At 38.8% G+C, this 20,249-nt stretch overlaps 1 non-coding gene across 1 annotated transcript; it reads left to right on the top strand.

Moving 5' to 3' along the window:
* Window positions 1-17,366: 17,366 nt before the first annotated feature.
* On the top strand, window positions 17,367-17,470 carry LOC116531953. The gene has a single exon (XR_004260651.1). It is a non-coding gene; the product is annotated as a U6 spliceosomal RNA (small nuclear RNA).
* The last annotated feature ends 2,779 nt before the right edge of the window (window positions 17,471-20,249 follow it).

Genomic DNA, 20,249 nt, shown 5'->3' with positions numbered 1-20,249 from the left:
GGTCTTGAACTCCTGACCTTGTGATCCACCCGCCCCAGCCTCCTGAAGTGCTGGGATTACAGGCATAAGCCACCTCGCCCAGCCAATATCTTAATTTACTTGGACAAATGGTATACCCTCCCCACTGTTTAAGGTTTGTTTACTTTCTTTGTTCAAGTATTCTTTGTTCAAATTCTTTCAGTGTAACTATGTTTATTTTCTCTAGTTTGCAAATATTGATGGTGGTAGAAAAGACGGGTCTTGAGGAAGCAAGAAGGACTGAGGTGCTGATAAGTGCAGAGAAAATGTTCCAGCCCTGTCCCTTGATTTGCTAGGCCTAACTAGTTAGGCTGTTTTTCCTGATATCAGCCATATCTCATCCCACCTCAGGGCCTTGGGGTTGCCACTATCAGCCCTCTCTCCTTCTAGTTCAATACCTAGCTATGGGTCTATCTGAATCTGGTTCCTGATTGGTAAATTATAAAGTAGGACAAAAGTAGGGTTTCTCAACCCGGGATCCACAGACTAGCTGAAATCTACCAAATTGTGTGTGAATATGTGTATTTGTATTAATTTACTGAGGCTGCTATAACAAATTACCACAGAAATTTATTCTCTCATGGTTCTGGATGCCAGGTGTCAGAAATCAAAGGGTCAGGAGGGTCAAGTTTCCTCCAGAGGCTCTAGGAGAGAGTCTGTTTCTTGCCTTTACTGGCTTCTGGTAACTGCCAGAATGTCTTGACTTGCGGCTATTTCACTCCAGTCTCTACCTCCATTTTCATATCGCTTCCCTCTCTTCTGTCTTGCCCGTGCGTTTCCTAGGAGGACACTTGCTATTTGATTTAGGGCCGGACTGGATAATCCAAGATGATTGCCTCATCTCAAGATCCTTAATTTAATTACATCCGCAAAGGCTCTTTTTCTAAATAAGGTCACATTCGAATGTTCCAGAGATTAGGATATGAACATATCTTTCTGGGAGCAACCATTCAAACCACTACAGAGAGAGAGAGAGAGAGAGAGAGAGAGAGAGAGAGAGAGAGAGAGTGTGTGTGTGTGTGTGTGTGTGTGTGTGGTGGGGGACAGGCAGATAAGTCTGTTTATAGATTTTTACTAGATTCTCTGGGGGCAGTGATACAAATAAAAATTAAGAACTCACAATCGTTGACCTCTTTTTAAGTCCAACATTATATGATTTTGTAATTGGTGTGATATACATATGACTTGGTCTTAGTTAATACTTTGCATGTAAGAGGTTCTCAGTAAATTTGGGTATGTCTCATTTGGCATTGGAATTATAATAATATGTAACATTGAGCACTTGCCATGTGGTAAGCACTTTCCAAATGTCTTCTGTGTATTTATTTATTTTATCTATGCAACAACTTCATGAAGTAACATTATCAACCCCATTTTTTATGAAAAAGCTGAGGCACAGAGACATTAAGTAACTTGCCTAAGGTCACACAGCTAATTGGTGTCAGAGGTAAGATTCTAATTCAGCCAATTTAGCCTCAGAGCCTATGCTCTTTACTGCTATACTTTGTAATAGTATCTTGTTTCAATTTTAAAATTTATGAAACATCCATTGTCATAATAGACAAAGAACTGCTATGGAAATGTTCTAGATAAAATGGGGCTAAATAGACATAATTAAACGAGATACCGTATCCTAGACTGAATCTTGTATGGGAAGGGAGCAATCCTATAGAGGCCATTATTAGGACAATTTAAAAAAACTAGAAAAGATTAGTAGACTAGATAAAATATTGGATTGATGCTGATATTACCGAAATTATTAACTGCACTGTGATATGTAAGAGAATATCCTCATAGCTAGGAAATGTACACCAAAGCAGTTAGAGGCAACGGGACATGATATATGCGATTTACTCACAAATGATTTGGAAATTTAGATAGAGTAGATAGATAGATAAAAATGATAAAGCAAATAGGGTAAAATGTTTATAATACAGTTATTATCATAGGTAAAGTATAGGCAAGTATTCATCGTGCCATTTTGTTCTTGTAATTTTTCTAAGTTTGAAATTATTTCCAAGCAAGAAGTTCATTTTAAAAAATCTATGGATCATTCTTTGGGAGCTGGTTGGCTCTCGTTGGCTAAAATATTTGCATTAGATGCTAAATATGCAAATAACATATTTTAGCCTTTTTCTTTCTTTGAGACAGAGTCTTGCTCTGTCACTCAGGCTGGAGTGCAGTTGCGTGATCTCGGCTCACTGCAACCTCCGCCTCTGGGGTTCAAGGGAATCTCCTGCCTCAGCCTCTTGAGTAGCTAGTATTACAATTACCTGCCACCACCCCCAGCTAATTTTTTTTTTTTTTTTTTTTTTTTTGTATTTTCAGTAGAGATGGCATTTCACCATGTTGGCCAGGCTGGTTTTGAACTCCTGACCTCAAGTGATCCGCCTGCCTCAGCCTACCAAAGTGCTGAGATTACAGGGGTGAGCCAACATGTCCAGCCTGATTATTTTAGCCTTCTTATTCGAATCTGCTAATGTTTATTGAGTACCTACTATGTGCTAGGGACAGTCAATATATTGTATTATTTAATAATCTCCCAAACACTATTCTATTACCCATCCCATTTTTCTGATGAAGAAGCTGAGTTTCACAGAGACTTGGTGACTTGCTTAAAGTCACAGGGACTATTTAGTGACAGAGTTGGGATTTGAACCGAGCTTCTCTGACTCCAGGCTTCCTGCTCTTTACATGACCCCTAGCTACCTGCAGTTACAAATAGCCCATTTAATCATTTCTGAACTTAAAAATCTTTATTGTTAGTCTAACTTTCTCACCCTTTCTCACCCTTTCTGACCACCCAGTGGTCAGAAGGTCAGTAGGAGGGTTTTCTCTCTTCCCTTGGCTCCACTAGTGATGATAGTCTTGGGCCATGAGAAGCCAAAAAGGGAGGATCAGACTAAAAGAATACCGTTTCTATCTTTGTTTGATAAATGGAATTAGCATTCCCACATGAACAGGAAATGTTGACTTGTTAATATCCTCCCTTGGTTTATTACATACAGTCTATTTACATGCTTTGAATATACTCACTCAGGAGGTATTCAAGACAAGTAGCCCATCTCAAAGTGATATCCTCTTTTCTGTTCATCTTTCTACTGACAAAAAGTAGAGAATATTAAGCATACTGCTTAATTTTATTATATTACAATATGGCACAAACGTTTAAGGTTAGTTACATGTGGATTGAAATCTTCTTTATGATTGGATGGACATAAACCAGTCTATTTATTGAATGTCTATAATGTTCATAGCACTGCAGCACTGTACAGTAGGTACGGTAGGGGGCATATGGTAGATACAGACTATGTCCTCAAAACCATACAAACTAGTTTGAAAATGAGATATAGGAGCAGAAAATATTACTGCAATATAAAGTGATACTTAAGAAAGGACTATATAGGCAAAAGTGCTATCAGGGTGCAGAGGGGAGATAATCACTGTGGTCTAGATTCCTTAGGGAATGCTTTTTAAAAAAATAATCTGGACCTTAAAGGACAAGTAAGATTTGGATAAGCAGAGGAAAGACATTCCAGTGGATGGTCATGGAGGTGGGAAGGCATAGGTTTTATGAGCTGGTATTGAATCAGAATGTAAAGAGCCTTGAAATCCATCAATGGCAGGTGATTAAAGGTTCTTGAACCAGTAAGTTACATAATGGGAGCAGTGTTTGTAAATGTCCTGGCAATAGTGAGTAGAGAGGAATAATCATGGGTTCTCAAACCTGATGTACATTAAAATCAACTGGGGAGATTTAAAAAATACTGATGTCTTGCTCTTAACCTCAGAGAATGATTTAATAGTATGGGATATAGTCTGGGCTTTAAGATTTTAAAGATCTCCAGGTATTCTTAATATTCAGGAAAGTTTGAGAACCACTTCAATAGAGAAAAGAGTGATACTGTGGAAACTAGCCAAAAGGCTGTGATAACACAGGCATAATAAGATCATGAGTCCTGGGACTGCTGAGGTGAGTGGCAAGGGGAATAGAGAAGAGGAAGGTTTGGATACAGGTGATGTTTTAAACGAAAAACTTACTAAACTTAGGTTAGACTGAACACAGAGAATGAGAGAAAATATTGAAATATGCCAGCAAGATTTCTGGGCTCAATGTCTTGTTCATGGTAAGCCCCCAATTAATATTAGCTGAAATAAAGCGAACTTAATATGATAATATGGAGATTCATGCTCCATTAGTAGAAATCTTAATGTCAGGGAGGAAAAGTGAGTTTGGAAATTAGAGGGGGATTTTATTCCTAGGACAGGTATGAGATGACAGAAAATTATGCAACTCATCGGGCAGTTTTGAGACGTAGTACTGGAATTCTAAGACAAAAATCAGGGCTGGAGATTGCCATCTAGAAACCATCTTCCGGCCAGGCGCGGTGGCTCACGCCTATAATCCCAGCACTTTGAGAGGCCGAGGTGGGTGGATCACGAGGTCAGGAGTTAGAGACCAGCCTGACCAACATGGTGAAACCCCATGTCTACTAAAAATGCAAAAATTAGCTGGGAGTGATGGTGTGCGACTGTAATTCCAGCTACTCAGGAGGCTGAGGCAGGAGAATTGCTTGAACCCGGGATGTGGAAGTTGCAGTGAGCTGAGATCATGCCGTTGCGCTCTAGCCTCAGCAACAGAGCAAGACTCCATCTCAAAAAGAAAGAAAGAAAGTAAAAAGAAACCATCTTTGTAGTTGATGGTTAAAATCCTGAGAGTGTGGATGATATCATCTAGGGAAAGGAATACAGGAAGAAGATTGTTGATAAAACATTAGGGAAGCTAGAGTCATGATTTTGTTATTGTTTTTTTAATCAGTGAGAAGTTCCCGTGCATGTTAGTAAGCAAAGAAGAGTCGAAACATCCAGCAGGAGCAGGAAGACAAGAGATACTCAACATTGCAAAGCTATCGTGAGAAGTAGAAGACAAGGCCCCTGCCTCTGTTCAGGTAGGTTATGATTCAGCTGTGTACACAAGCCATGGTACTAGCTATGTTAGTCAGTAGAATTGTCCATGCTGAATGTGACAATAAATGTTAGAAATATCCATAGGAAAGTTAGAAAGGTTGAACTTGGAGAATGACTAGGTGTACATCATATTTTGGAATTAGACAGAATGATGCTTTCATTAATTCAGTGGTAGAGAGAAGCAGAGTTTGAGAGGACAAGTGTCATCTGTTTTAAAAAGCAGTTCCCAAGGCCCATATTTTCTTTGTTACCTTCCCTGAACACTTCAGGCCATTTCCCACTCCTGCTCTCCACAGGACCCACACTTAATATATCGTTTTCTTTGAATCCAGCCGGGCCCGGAGTCACCAGACAGACAGAGCAATTCTCTTAATTTGCCATAGCCTAAGATTTCCCTGGGGGAACATTTAAGAAAATATTGCTGCTGTTTGAGTAGTTGATTCCTTGAAATGTGCGTGAATCGGTTGGTTAAAATAGGAAAAAAAAAAAAAAAATAGGTGAGTTTAGTCCATCTCAGAAAGTTCTGAAAGTCTTTCCTCAAGGTCCATTCATTTAAGTATTTAGTGAATGAATGTGTTTACCATGTTCAGTACTATGTACCCAGACAAGAAGTGAGACAGTGGCTCAGACAATTGCTCAACATCACAGTGTTACCATGGGGCAGGCCTCACTGTGCCTCTCAGAATAATAAGTTGCCAACCTACTATGTAGCAAGCATAAACTGAGACACTCCACAGGTTACTAAATTAGCTCATTATTTATTTAGTGACCTACCATTTGTTTGACATTATGTAGACACAAGGCTCTATTGAATAAGGAGAGTGTATTAGCTGGTAGGTCATAACTGGGACCTTGGAATTACAATCCAAACAACCTGTCACACATTTCAGTCACACATAGCAGCAATATAATTCTGTTGCTTTGGAAAAAGTTAAAAGCTAGTTTTACAATAAGAAGACAAGCTCTTGAAAACAGGGAGGGGTGGGGTTGGGTGTGATTGACAGGCTGTCATTAGTATTTGACAGAAAACCACGATTGCTTTTTGTAACAGGAAAATGGGTGATTCTTAAAAGCAGTTTTAGATTCTTCTATTTTTTTTTTTAAAGAAAGCCTCTTTCTTCAACTTTTCTGTGTAGTGTCAGTAAATGAACTGTTTCCTCTCAAATCATGCGTATTGCCTTGCAGCCTTCAACTGCATAGTAATATATCACAAACATTTGGATGTGGGAAGGGGAATGGCCAGAAATAACCATATAGGTCATATGGGTTTCAAATGCATCTGTTTACATACAGAGGGTTCCTACAGAACACTGTTTCATTTCAGAGAATGTTTTGCCCTGATGACAAACTGTAAGTTAGTGAGTCATTTTCATGGCTTGACATTTTGCTGTTAAAGTGCTTGAGAGGGGGTGCATCACTTTTACAGGCTGCTGGTGTCCTAAAGCAAGTTGTAGGCATCGTGTATGACACAACACAGGTTAGATTGGATGCTGGACCTTTATGAGACTGGGTTTAAAATGGAAACTTGCATTTTTAAACTTTATTTCAATTACTTTGTTGTAGAGTTTAAGACTAGTGGGTAATTTGAGAACTACAGTATAGGATTGGTATAAATTAGTCATAATGCCTACAGTGTTACAGCTAAATATTGCCATGATCACTTTTCCCCTAATTAAAACTTTTCATTTTCATAAATCTCTAGATTCTTATTGATACACTTACTGTATGTCCAAAAGGAATTTAGGAAGTCCTCATGTTTTGTTCCAAAAGGTTTTCTTGAACTCAGAAACAAATTTCCTATATAAACAATGTTATAAATTACAGTTATATTCCCAAACCAGTCCAGCCAAGGCTACTTAACCTATAATGTGCTTGAAGTAAAGCCTTATGTACATCATATATAATAACATTTCTATGAAAAACAGTTCTGCAATGTGAACACATATGGACGCAGGGAGGGGAACATCACACATTAGGGTCTGTTGGGGGGTGGGGGGGCAAGGGGAGGGAGAGTATTAGGACAAATAACCTAGATGATGGGTTGATAGGTGCAGCAAACCACCACGGCACATGTATACCTATGTAACTAACTTGCATGTTCTGCACATGTATCCCAGAAGATAAAATAAAAAAAATTAAAAAAAAAAAAAAAAAAAAGAAAAACTGTTCTGATCCAATAAAGGAAGACCAGAATAAATTCCCCTTTCCTGGGGTAACTCCCCTCCAGTGCTCTTCCCTACTCTTACTTAATCCTTTATCAGACAGGCAGTGTGAAAGAGAATGCCCCTGAATTCAAGAGAGTGGTGATCTCTTCAGGGGCAGGAAAGGAGAAGGAAGGCAGAGACTTTTAGGCATTTGAGGCTTCCCCCACCCGTTTTCTTTTCTATCACCAGGTATTGGTCTGCCTGCTATCCTGACAGCACACAGTCTCTTTGTGGATTTTTGCTGATAGTAGTAGTGAAAACAGAGATACAAATTCTCAGATCTGTACTTCCAATTTTATATATTCATTCACTCACTCAACAACCATGTATTAATCAATTCCTATGTAGCAGGCACCATGCCCTGAACCCTGGGGATACAAACGTAAATAGCCCTTGAGGTCCTCCCAGTCTACTGAGGGATGCAGACATATAAACAAACCATTGCAATACAGCATGCTACCTGCAGTGATAGAGTGCTCTACCAGGTAGAGTGGTGATACAAAAGAGGCAGTGTTCTGCTTGGTCAAAGAAAGCTCCACAGAGCAGACACTAAGCCTAGTCTTGAAGGATGAGGTGTTCAGCAGGCATACAAAAGGATTCTGAGAAGGCATTTTAGGCAGAGGCAAGAAGTCATGAAATACCACATTTTGAAAAGTGAGAGCAATGTGGTATCGCTTGATCAGAGGTACAATATGGGGCAGTGTTAGGAGATGGGGCTAGGTAGGGGCTTTAGTTAAAAAGCCTTGCATGTCAGGCGGAAAACTTTGCGTTTTATCCTGTAGTGATTAATGGGGAGTGCTGTGTTCAGATTTACCATTCCAGTGGCAATATGGAAAATAGGTTAAGGGGGAGACAAAGGGTAGGCAGAGACTTTTAAGCAGCACAAGAGGAAGGGAGAGACATGTTTTCATTGTTATTTTAATTTTTAAAACTGTTAATTGGGGTAAAATGCGTATAATGCAAAATTCACCATCTCAACCATTTTTTTTTTTTGTACAACCAGTCTCTATTTTTAATGTACAGCTTACAGGTGTTAAGTACGTTTACATTTTTGTGCAACCAATCTCCACAACTCTTTTTTATCTCGCAAGCCTAGAAATCTGTACCCATTAAACACTAACTCAACACTTCCTCCTCCCCACGCCCCCTGGCAACCACCATTATATGTTCTGCTTCTGTGAATGCTCCAGGTATGTCACGTAAGTGGAATCACAGAGTGCTTTTTTCTTTGTGATGGGCTTATTAAGTTATTTTAATTTTTAAAATGAGGGTAATTTAAGTTTGTGGCATTAAAAATTCCAAATAATACCAAAGTATATAAAATGAAAAGTAAAAGTCTGGGATGGATGGTGGCTTTGTTAAAGAAATCTTTAACATCTATTTAGAAACTAACATCTACTGAGTATATACCAAATGACACTGTGTTGAGTGTTTTACATGTGTAATTTACCTCTTAAAACACAGGCAATGTCACTTATTTATCATACATTATCACTTAATCATCGAGAGTTTCCAAGGAGAGGAATCTGATAAGAATTAAGCAAGAGGTCAGGGTAAATGCAATAGAGACTGGAATGGAGAGAAGAGTTTCTGTGCCAGTGAGAGAACAGGAGTGTGCTCTGGAAACAGGAAGCCCAGCCTTTATCAGTGAACTCAGCAAAGCAAGGCCTGGGGAGGGTATATAACCTGAGTGGGCCCAGAGTTCACAGGACTGTCCTCAGACACATTGGTTCCTGGGCTTAAAAGACGCTTGTCAGACGTGCTGTGTGGTGAGGAAAGTACTCTTATCAAGCTTTCTCTGGGTGAATCCAAGAATTTTTCGGTTGGCTGCCAGAAATATCTAGTGCCTTGATCTTCCAGTGTGGATACCAATTGATTTGTGTCATACCTATTCCTATGCTAGCCTAGACCAGCATCCTCTAAACTGTATTTCATGGAAACATACTGGTTTTCTATGGTGTGTTAGCACGTAGTCATTAAAAACAAGCAAGCAAACAAATACCTGGTCAAATACATTTGAAAACAGTTCACAGTAGCTGCCTCTCCTAAAGATTCATAGTACATGAGCTTATTAAAATCTCTGAGAATTTATTTAATAAATAATAAAACTGTTGAACACTTATTATTTATTTATGTATTAATTATTTTTGAGACAGAACCTTGCTCTGCTGCCCAGGCCGAAGTGCAGTGGCGCAGTATTGGCACACTGCAGTCTTGACCTCCTGGGCCCAAGCTATCACCTACCTCAGTCTCCTGAGGAGCTGAGGCTATAGGCATCACCATGCCCAGCTAATTTTTATATTTTATTTATTTATTTTGAGATAGAGTTTTGCTCTCGTTGCCCAGGCTGGAGTGCAATGGCGTGAATGGCACTATCTCAGCTCACTGCAACCTCCACCTCCTGGGTTCAAGTAGTTCTCCTACCTTAGCCTCCCAAGTAGCTGGGATTACAGGCATGTGCCACCATGCCCGGCTAATTTTCTATTTTTAGTAGAGATGGGATTTCTCCATGCTGGTCAGCCTGGTCTTGAACTCCTGACCTCAGGTGATCTGCCCACCCTGGTCTTTCAAAGTGCTGGGATTACAGGCGTGAGCCACCGCAAAAATTTTAATATTTAAAATTTAAATTTTCGAGCCAGCCAAAATTTTAATATTTTTTGCAGAAATGGGATCTCACTATATTGCCCAAGCTGGTCTTGACAATAGACCTGGGTTCAAGCAATCCTCCTGACTTGGCCTCCCAAAGTGTAGGGATTACAGGTGTGAGCCACCACACCTGGCTCTATTAATCATTTAAACCACTATTTCCCAGATATTTTGACCTCCATATGTATTTTCTTTTCTCCCTAGCAACATCTATCATCTATCTATCTATCTATCTATCTATCTATCTAATCTATCAGTATATGTGTGGTGGGACTCTAGTGTTCTATGAAACACAGAAGCACAGTGAGTAGGTAGCCTCTTGGCTTGGTTATATCAACCATCTAGGTAACTACAAATGCTGCCCTGCGGTAGCACCCCAGGTATAAAACATACAGAACTAACTAGAGAAGCAAGAAGTTGAGAGAGATCCTCATCTTTAAATGTGATTAGACTATCCCCAAGACGCCTGGGGTGATGATTTCTGCCAAAAGGCTTAATGAATTTTAAATCCGTAATTTCAAGTTCTTTAAGACTACCTACACAGAGCCAGTCTACCACTTCCTACTTCCCACTGCAGTTTCATAAGTATTATTGAAGCTTCAGTGTCATCACTGTCCAGAATAGATAACTGATGCCTCTTATCCATGACTTCTTAGACTACATTTCCTCTCACCTAAGTTTCTAAAAGACATTCAAATCAGTATAAAGTTGGAAGGAAGATTAGAAGAAAGCTACCTTCCAGACTAAGTACAATATGCACCAGGTCAGACACTGTACTCTCCATAAAGCCTTGAAGTGTTTCAGAAATTCCTGAAAGTTATATTTCATTATGTACTAGAAGAGTGTGGGGTTATCAGTCTACTTCAGCAATAATGGAATGTTCTTGCTTGAGCGAATAGAACATCACATTCTGGAAAGATCTAGTGGCAGCATGAATTCTGTAAAGAACTCCAGAAATTTCACCTCAATTTAACCTTCTAATATCAAAGTTTCTTATCTTGTAAGATATTCAGATGTTAACTCAAAAAAGCCATACCATACTCTAAGCATCAAAAATATACCATATAGTACCTAGTCTATCTAGGTTTCATGGGATGTTACCAACCTTTCATGGGAGGCCTGTGGCATAATGGTAAGTACACAAGCTTTGGAGTCAAATAGACTTAGGCTAAATTCCAACTCTGCAGATAAAAATTTATGTCATCTTAGCAAATTATTAAAAATATTGTAATGCTATTCATCTAAATAAGATTATTGTCACATTCTGTGTCTAAAATACCTGGCATGATGCCATGCACATAGTAATAATAATGAGAGAACCATTGGCTCTCATTATGAGAACATTTAATATGTGCTAATTGCGTTAAGCATTTACTATGTATTATATAATTTAATATATCCAACACTGTTTTGAACATGGACCTTCATAATTCTGATTTGATTACAGATGACTCACAACTTTGGGGCTATTATGCCATCCATTACTTTGAAACTAGATTCTCCTAAAAATATGTTGTACAAATATGCATCCTTAGGTAAATGTTCTGCTTTCTACCTAAATTCAACTCCTGGATCTAGAAAGTCTCTCTTTGACATCTTACTGATTACAAACTTATCTTCTGTATATCAGTCCCAGGTTTTTGAGCAATGACTCAATTTCTGTACCTGCTATAGCAAAATATGCAGGTAGACATACCACCCTCACTGGATGTCTCTTACACTGACCACATTACATATCTACCAATAATACTTCACTCTACACCAAATGTGGTTTTCATCTTTGTATCTTCCAAATCCATGTCCAATGCTGTCTTCATCATAGGTGACTACCTGACAAATAGTCAAACAGCACAAATATCCTTCAGTAAGCTACACCTTAGAATAAACTTAGTTCCAACGCATGACAAACCCCCGGAGGACATCTGAATAGAGGTCTGGACTTGTCTGCTCAAAAAAATTAGATTACAAGTGCTTGGATACTGTAGTGGATATATCTTGGTTTTTCTGTACAGCACCCTTACCTCATTTGGCTGAACTGCTCATGCTGTACAATCATGTGATTTTTGTTAAGGCAGCTGCTAATCATAGTGATCTATCTCATTGGTTACAGGGATTGGCTTCTGCCCTAAGCCCCTGCAAACATAGAACTTCATTTCTGCAATTACACTAATTACTCTGGGTTGAGTATGTGACTAAGCTTAGCCCATCAGATTCCTTCCTTGAAATTTTCAATTTTGATCTAGAGAAAACAGGTATCTTTTGAGATCATAAATCTAGAAGAAGAAGTGGAGCCACAGACAGGCATCATTCCTGCCACATGGAAAGATCTATTGTAGGAGAAGAGAATGGAGCCAACAAACAAAGGAAAGCAAAAGATGAACAGAAATATTCTTGATGGTATCATTTGAGCATGTGACTCAAATATTCCATCTCTACCTTGGACTTCCCAATTAGAGAAGACTATCCTTTTGGATTTTTTCCCAAGTGACTTTGATTTGAGTTTCTGTCATTTGAAAATGTACTTTCCCATAATGCAATACCAGAGGAATACGTTTTAGCGTCTTAGTTTACTCCAGTTATTCTAGTAATCTCTAATTAATTATATAATCAACATTAGTTACATCTAGTTATCAGTAGTTAGTTAAGCAAGAGATGAGAAATTAGAGTTGAGATGCAAATATCATCTGAGTTTCTTGGCTTGTTCCAGTTATCCTGATTATCTAGTTAGGTAATTACTAGTTAAGATGATCATCTGTTTTTTCTAGTTTTCTATAGTTGTCACTATGATTTTAACATGAAATAAGTTAGATTCCAGAGGATTTTGGTTGTTTGTTTTTTGCTTCTTGGGTTTTCTAGTTATCTTTAGTTACGTTTAGTTACCAAGTTAGTTACTAATAGTTACATCTAGTTATCATTAGTTGTTCACCAAACCTTTTTTCTTAGGAATAGAGCTGAAATACCTTTCCCAGTCTCCCTTTGTGTAAGTGGGCCACTGTGACTGGTTCTCCCCTATAGAATGTGAGCACAGGTGATGTGTCTCTTCTGGGCTGAGGCAGATAGGAGTGGATTTATTTTCTTCACGCTCTGTCTTTCCTCTTCACAATGACCTTAGACAACATGCACTGAAGATGATAGCATTATAAGACTGAAGGAGTCTTGGTCCTTAATTGATTGGCTGGATTAGATACTTCTCTGCTCCTACTGATCACATTGGACTTTGACTCGAATTAGCAAAAAAAATCTTGGCTGAGCATGGTCACTCACACCTGTAATCCCAGCACTTTGGGAGGCTGAGGCAGGCGGATCATGAGGTCAGGAGATAGAGACCATACTGGCCAACATGGTGAAACCCTGTCTCTACTAAAAATACAAAAATTACCTGGGCACGGTGGCGCATGCCTGTAATCCCAGCTACTCAGAAGGCTGAGGCAGGAGAATCTCTTGAATGAGGGAGTCAGAGGTTGCAGTGAGCTGAGATCGTGCCACTGCGCTCCAGCTTAGTGACAGAGCCAGAGTCCATCTCAAAACAAAAACAAAAACAAAACTTTACTGACTTAAACCACTGAAATCTTTAGGTTTCTTATAGCATTTAGCCTATCCTAACAAAAACACTCTATCATAGTACTTACCGTCCTCTCTTGTACATTGTATATTTTTGTACTTTGTCTCCTCCATTAGATTGGGAATTCTTTGAGGGACAGGACCAGTATATCTTTATATATCAGTAGGAAGAAGAAACTTGCAGTGTTGGGTGGAAGCATTTTTTGTCGAGTCTTAGGAAAGGTCACTGAAGAAATCTCTGAGAAACTTCTAGATATACATATCATCATTGTACCCCTGGTTGTTAGTGCAGTATTCAGTATACAGTATAATTATAATAATAAATCTTGTTGAATGAATACTATAAATAGATACAAGTGCACTGACAGGACCCCCCTTACTGTCTCACCAATAAGGACCACTCTTTTCTTTTCTTTTTTCTTTTCTTTTTTTTTTTTTTGAGACAGAGTTTCACTCTTGTTACCTAGGCTGGAGTGCAGTGGTGTGATCTTGGCTCACTGCAACCTTTACCTCCCAGATTCAAGTGATTCTCCTGCCCCAGCCTCCCAAGTAGCTGGGATTACAGGCACCCGCCACCACACCCAGCTAATTTTTTTTTTTTTCCTTTTTGTATTTTTAGTAGAGATGGTGTTCTACCATGTTGGCCAGGCTGGTCTTGAACTCCTGACCTCAGGTGATCCACCCACCTCCACCTCCTGAAGTGCTGGGATTACAGGCGTGAGCCACCGTGCCCAGCCAAGGACCACTCTTTTATTTAAGAGGCCCTAATTCTTTACTAAGGGAGGGTCACTCATTGCTTCTTTCTTAGGTTTTGATTGTAGGTAGGGAGAATAACTCTATAATGATTTTGAAAAAAGTGATGAAGTTCAAAGATCAACTACTGTAGTCACTCACACACAATAGATTGAAGGACCCTAAGTCCACATAGTTGAGACACATTTTAAGTTGCTCATAAACAGCTAACAGAATTTTTCTAAAAAGCTGAATTTCTCTTATGGGGTCCATAGATGTCAGTATAACATAGAACAAGTATATTAAAAATGGTTGCATGTGATATCAAGTGTGCATAGCAAGGATATTTTGAAATTCATATATATGGTCTATGAAATGGCAGTTTGATTAGTCATTCTGGATAAAAGTCCAACCAAAGAAACACAATTAACCAAACTACTATTTGTTAATACACAGTCCAAAGGAAATCTGGTTCTTCAAGAGAGTTTTCACTTTAAGAGGTTGAGCAATCACATATATAAATGAGCCCAGTGTTTTAAAAATGAGTGTTTATCATCATTAAGCAAATGTAACTAAAATCTCATTGGTCACTAGCACGTGTTTTGAAATGTGACAGGCATTTTCTGAGCTGGTAGAAAGAAGAAACTTGCAGTGTTGGGTGGAAGCATTTTTTGTCAAGTCTTAGGAAAGGTCACTGAAGAAATCTCTGAGAAACTTCTAGAACATTTTAAGGCTATGTCACTTCCTGAATAGGTTTGTCCAGTTCAAAAGGAAACTGAATTTAAAAGAAAAACCTGGGGGCTATCTCAGGGTCTACCTGATGCCAAATAACCATTTTGTTTTTATTTTCATTTTTCAACTATCGTGGTTTTGTTTCATGCAACTTGCATATGTTCAGTATTACACAGCGCTACAAGGCACTGATCAACTCTGCTCTAATTTAATGCACTGGTTTTACTACTCTACACATACTCCTATAAACATCTTCTAAGGAAAGTGCAGAGTGACAGGCAACACAAAAGACATTGCTATGAAAGGACAATGAGATAAGGTTGCAATTTTCAAAATGAAAGTCATAATTGCGTAAGTGGCACATTTCTTAAACCACTTATATAGACTATATTCCAAATTAACTCTTAGAGTTAAAAACGGACAATTAGGTCCATATTCATACGCTAATAAGCATTGCATTATTTAAACCTGCTTTTCTTTTTGAACTATGAAAATGAGAATTGAACAGTGGCAGTGGAAACATATGAAGTGGTAATTATCATCTTCAAAGTGCAGCTTTTTCACGTAAACACATTTCAGCTGGCAGGTTTAGTAGCTATTTTTCAACAATAAAATTTGGTGACTAAACCTTATTTTTCCCTACAGAAGTAGCTTTTAAAACACATAATATCAAATTATCTTAAAAATATTTCCAAGGAAGGCAAAGTTTTGCTACAAATGCTGCAAAGCTCCCACTTTTTTATGTTTGAAAGACTGCCTTCATGGAATATGCTATAACTTCCATTTCAGCTTTTACCTTTAAAAAAATTAGTAGAAAGGGGATTTGGAAGTATCCCAGTATTCTCGGTAATTGGTATTTGTTGCTACACTCCAGAGACATTGGGGAGCATGACCATTCTAGATCTTGGAAATTAATCCTAACAGATATCACAGAATATCTCAGCTTTGAGACATATCTCTCACAGTCCGGGAGATACATCAACAATTGGTTATTGTTCGACATTTGTTAAGTGGGCTGGCTGATGGTTAGTAAAAATCAAACCATGAGAACAGTTACTCCATGACTTGCTTGAGGGGCAGATTTTCATTTACCAAATTTATCAGGAAATAAGCAATCATAAAATCCATGAGAACTAGTGCTTTAAATCTGGATGTTTTCTGGTGCTTAGGCCACACTGCACATTGATTAAATGGCAGATAATGTTGAGCCTTAGTTCATTATTGAACATTACCCATCACATTTGCATCATGCCAATTTCGGTGAACAACCTGTAAGTGTGCTGCTCCTGTACAACGTTTTACATACTGAAAACATTAGTTGAAATAAAGATGAGCATGCAGCGCACTGCTGCGGAATTTTCTTCTCAATTTGGGACTCATAAAAAACAATTGATATGTTACCATTACTGAATCTTCTAAGAAAAAAAAAGATAAAGAAAAAATAGAATTGAGAGTTCTTCAGATGCCTCCATTCCTTATCTTTCTAGCACAAAAGGCAACATATGTATACCAACTTACAGTACAACCTTCGGTAAGTTCCCTAACCTTTTTGTGCCCGAGTTTCTTCATCTGTCAAATGCCTATATTAATGAACATCTGTTCCACAGGGTGGGTGTATCAAATGAGATAATGGCTGTAAAAGGTCATTTTAAACTGTAAAGCGTGATAGTAGTGCAATGTGTTAATAATAATAATAGTACTCGGTTAAAATGAGTGTAGCTTTTCTTTCTGCTGCTACCTTTTTGTCTTAGAAACTACACATTTGCTCTCTTGCCCTTTAAAAAAAATCAGAAATTCTGAATCAATCTATCTGCCTAATCAGTGTTTATGAGCTTGTTCCAAGGTGAATTGCTGTCTAGCAAATTGCACAAGCTGCGACCTCCAGCTCAAACCAGAAATAAGCTGGAAGATATGCTCTGCTCTTTGGCATTTGAAGTCTGACAAAAGTAATCTCTTTATATATGTGCAAGACAGGATAACATGGTCAGAGGAGAACTACATGTGCAGATTCTGCTTATTAGCGCCATACAAGCAGTAAAAGCAAACAAACAATCATATTTGAACCTAGCAAGTAGTGCATGTGAGTGAAAAAGGGCTATGTTTCATCTGTACTTTTCTCCATGAAATAATCTTAGATATTGATGAATTCTGTAGTGAAACCCAGAGGTAGCATGGAAATTCTTTTAATTAACAGGAGAGTGAACAGCAAGCATATAAGGCTTTGTAAGCGGTGAAATCTCAATGAGAAATATATTGTTAGGTCTGCTTGAAAATATTGCTTTGGAAAACCAAGCTTATTGCTGTCTAAATGCTATGATTTCACAAGTACCAGGTGAGCCGACTAGTAGTCGTCCTCAGGAATGTGTCTCTCTGTTAGTTGACTGCAATCTGGATGTTCACTTTCTGTTGGAGCTTTGTTCAAGGAGTTTAAGAATTTTACACTTATTATTTTTCTTGTTAATATATTGCAAGTACTTAGGTGTTATTGAAAATTATAGGAAAACAGTGCTCGCTTCAGCAGCACATATATGAAAATTGGAACGATACAGAGATTAGCATGGCCCCTGCGAAAGGATGACATGCAAATTCATGAAGCATTCCATATTTAAAAATAATAATTATAGCAAAACAGACCTGTTGTCATTTACAAGTGAAAGTTAAAAACGTTGTGATGATTTCTTGAGAGACTAAGAGAAGTGATTCTCTAGTATGTTAAGGGGTTCAAATTCTTTTGTGACAGCAGGATTTGAAAATGAAAAACAGATGGAGAAAGAGAGCCTGAGATTAGTAAGTGCCCCATGTAAGGGGTAAAAGTTGGAACCCTGAGAGGCCTCACCTGCTTTAGCATTTTCCCCTTGTAGATACATTCAAGAGATGTTTTATGACTGCAGTGACCTTGGAAAGACAAGATTGCACCATAGACACACACCTGTTACAGTGGCAGTCTTTAGACATTTGCTTCTATCAGGCATCTGGCCAGCTTAAAAGAATTTTAATCAGGAAGAGTTTATGAGGCAACATTGCTTGGACACGACACCCTCCTCTCTGAAGCCCTTTTCATACCAAGCAAAAGGTCGTTCAGTCAATCAGTTGCTTATCAGGCCTATCTTAATTATACCTTGGAAATCAGTAAGCAAGTTAAATTGTCGTTAGGCTGTTACTATACTGTCTTAGAAAGTGTGCACTCTGTCTGTTCATTTCTGAAAGATTTTCTTCATCCTGAGAGTCACAGCTGGAGTAGAACTAAAACCTAACACCAGCAAGGAAACCTCCTGCTGGGTGCAGTTTCCTAGCTTTCAGCATAATTATGCAAATCCATCTTTGACATTAGAGAAAGTCCAGTGACAATGTCAGGCAAATGTTATCCAATTTTCACTTAGCCCCATTTTAGGTATTCACAGAACTGACGTTTAAGCACTGAAATATGTGAGTCATTTAAATGTCTAAGGGAGTTTCAGTTTGGTTTCTGCTACTGGAGTGCTTCAATTAAAAGGAGAAAATCATTTGCACAAAATCCTCTCCATTTCTATCTCCTTAACCAGCAATGGTGCATTCAGTTTACGTGCAAGTCTTGTAACATTCATAGGCAGTTTCCATGACACTCACCACTGTGAACTCTGCTTTTCTGGAATTAGGCTGTGTCTAAGTGTAAAACAGAAGCACCTGCAACCAGCCTTTTATTCTGATTATTTTGTTTTGCTTATTTGTTTTCATATCCTTCTACCCAGCACAGCCACAAAGGTCCAGGAAACCATAACATGTGGCTTTTCAAATAGAATAAAAAAGGTCTAGAAATCTGTCTTATTGGTTATAGAGGCACAGAAATAGAGTCATGAACATTATAATCTGGAAACAACCAAGTTTCCAGCTAGACCGGCCTCTACATTATGCATATAAGTTACCTGAATCCTGTTGCAAATGACCCAAAGTCTCTAAATAAGTGACATAACAAGAAGAAGGATCCAGATTTTCTGACATCAGATCCAGTGTTTGTTCTACTATGTTACATTTTCTAGAAGATGTTTCATGACTGGGTGGCAGCCTTTCACAAAGGCAATGTGGATATCTTTTTATGCCATAAAATTAGGGGGATTTTCAAAACCTCTTGGCGAGGATCAGAAACCAAAGACTTACTCTTACCGAAGCAAGAATCTTGGATGTTTGCCTAACAACAGTGACCATGAGGAACAAATGACCCAGATGATGATTTTTTTCATTTTTGAGATGGAGTCTTACTCTGTCACCCAAGCTGGAGTGCAATGGCATGATCTCTGCCCACCACAACCTCCACCTCCTGGGTTCAATCGATTCTCTTGCCTCAGCCTCCCAAGTAGCTGGGATTGCAGGCATGTACCACCATACCTGGCTAATTTTGTATGTTTTTTTGTTTGTTTGTTTGTTTGTTTGTTTTTTGTTGTTGTTGTTTTTAGTAGAAATGGAATTTCTCCATGTTGGTCAGGCTGGTCTCGAACTCCTGGCCTCAGGTGATCCGCCTGCCTCAGCCTCCCAAAGTGCTTATCCCTCCCAAAGTGGGACCATAGATGTGAGCCACCATACCTGGCAATGATGATATTTTTTAGAAGACTGACTACTGAAGAAGATTTCTACATTCCAGAGACAATCAGTTAGCTTTGAGAGACTCTGATGGCTTCACTGATACAGGTTTCTCTGGTTAGGCAAGCTGGATTCCATGATAGCTGTGGCAGCCCTGGAGTCCAGGAAGTCTGGAAAATATGCATACTCCATTAAGAAAGGTATTATGGGTTTTCAGGCCTTATCATAGAGTGACTTTGGATATTAGCAGGGTTGATCACTGGGCTTTAAAAGGGGGCTCGCTAGAGGACAAAGAGAGTAAACTAAGAGGAATGGAAAGGGAGAATTAGATCAATATGGAATAGAGGATAATAGGACAAATGAGAGAGATGTAAGGGCAGGAATTCAAATAAAGGAGGCAGGGATCCTATCATAGTTTTCATAATGGGGCTACAGACAGTTGAGCTCTTATTGCTGAGGTAGAAACAGCAAAGCCAAATGGGCAGCCTCTGTGACTATTATAGACAGGATACAGGATACCAAAGACTAGATGTAGTATAAAAGTAGAATTGCTGGTGAACCAAGCTCTGATAACCAATGCAAGAAATGTATCTCCAAGTCTGAGCAAGAGCCAACAAAATGAGAGTTGGAAGGATAAGTCCAATATAAGAACCAACAAAGCAGAGCCAGGACAATTATCTCCTGACCAATTTGTAGTGCTCTGTTTTGGTGGGTGTTATGGACTGAATGTGTCTCCCCAGAAGTCACAGGTTGGAATCTTAAACCCTATTGTGATGTATTAGGAGGTGAGGCCTTTGGAGGATAATTAGGTCATGAGGGTAGAGCCCTCCTGAT

This window comes from Sapajus apella, unplaced genomic scaffold, assembly GCF_009761245.1.
Source record: "Sapajus apella isolate SASKATOON/1434 unplaced genomic scaffold, GSC_monkey_1.0 scaffold73, whole genome shotgun sequence".
Lineage (NCBI taxonomy): Eukaryota > Metazoa > Chordata > Mammalia > Primates > Cebidae > Sapajus > Sapajus apella.
Note: the sequence above shows the minus strand (reverse complement) of the source record. Positions and strands in the feature narration are given on the sequence as shown.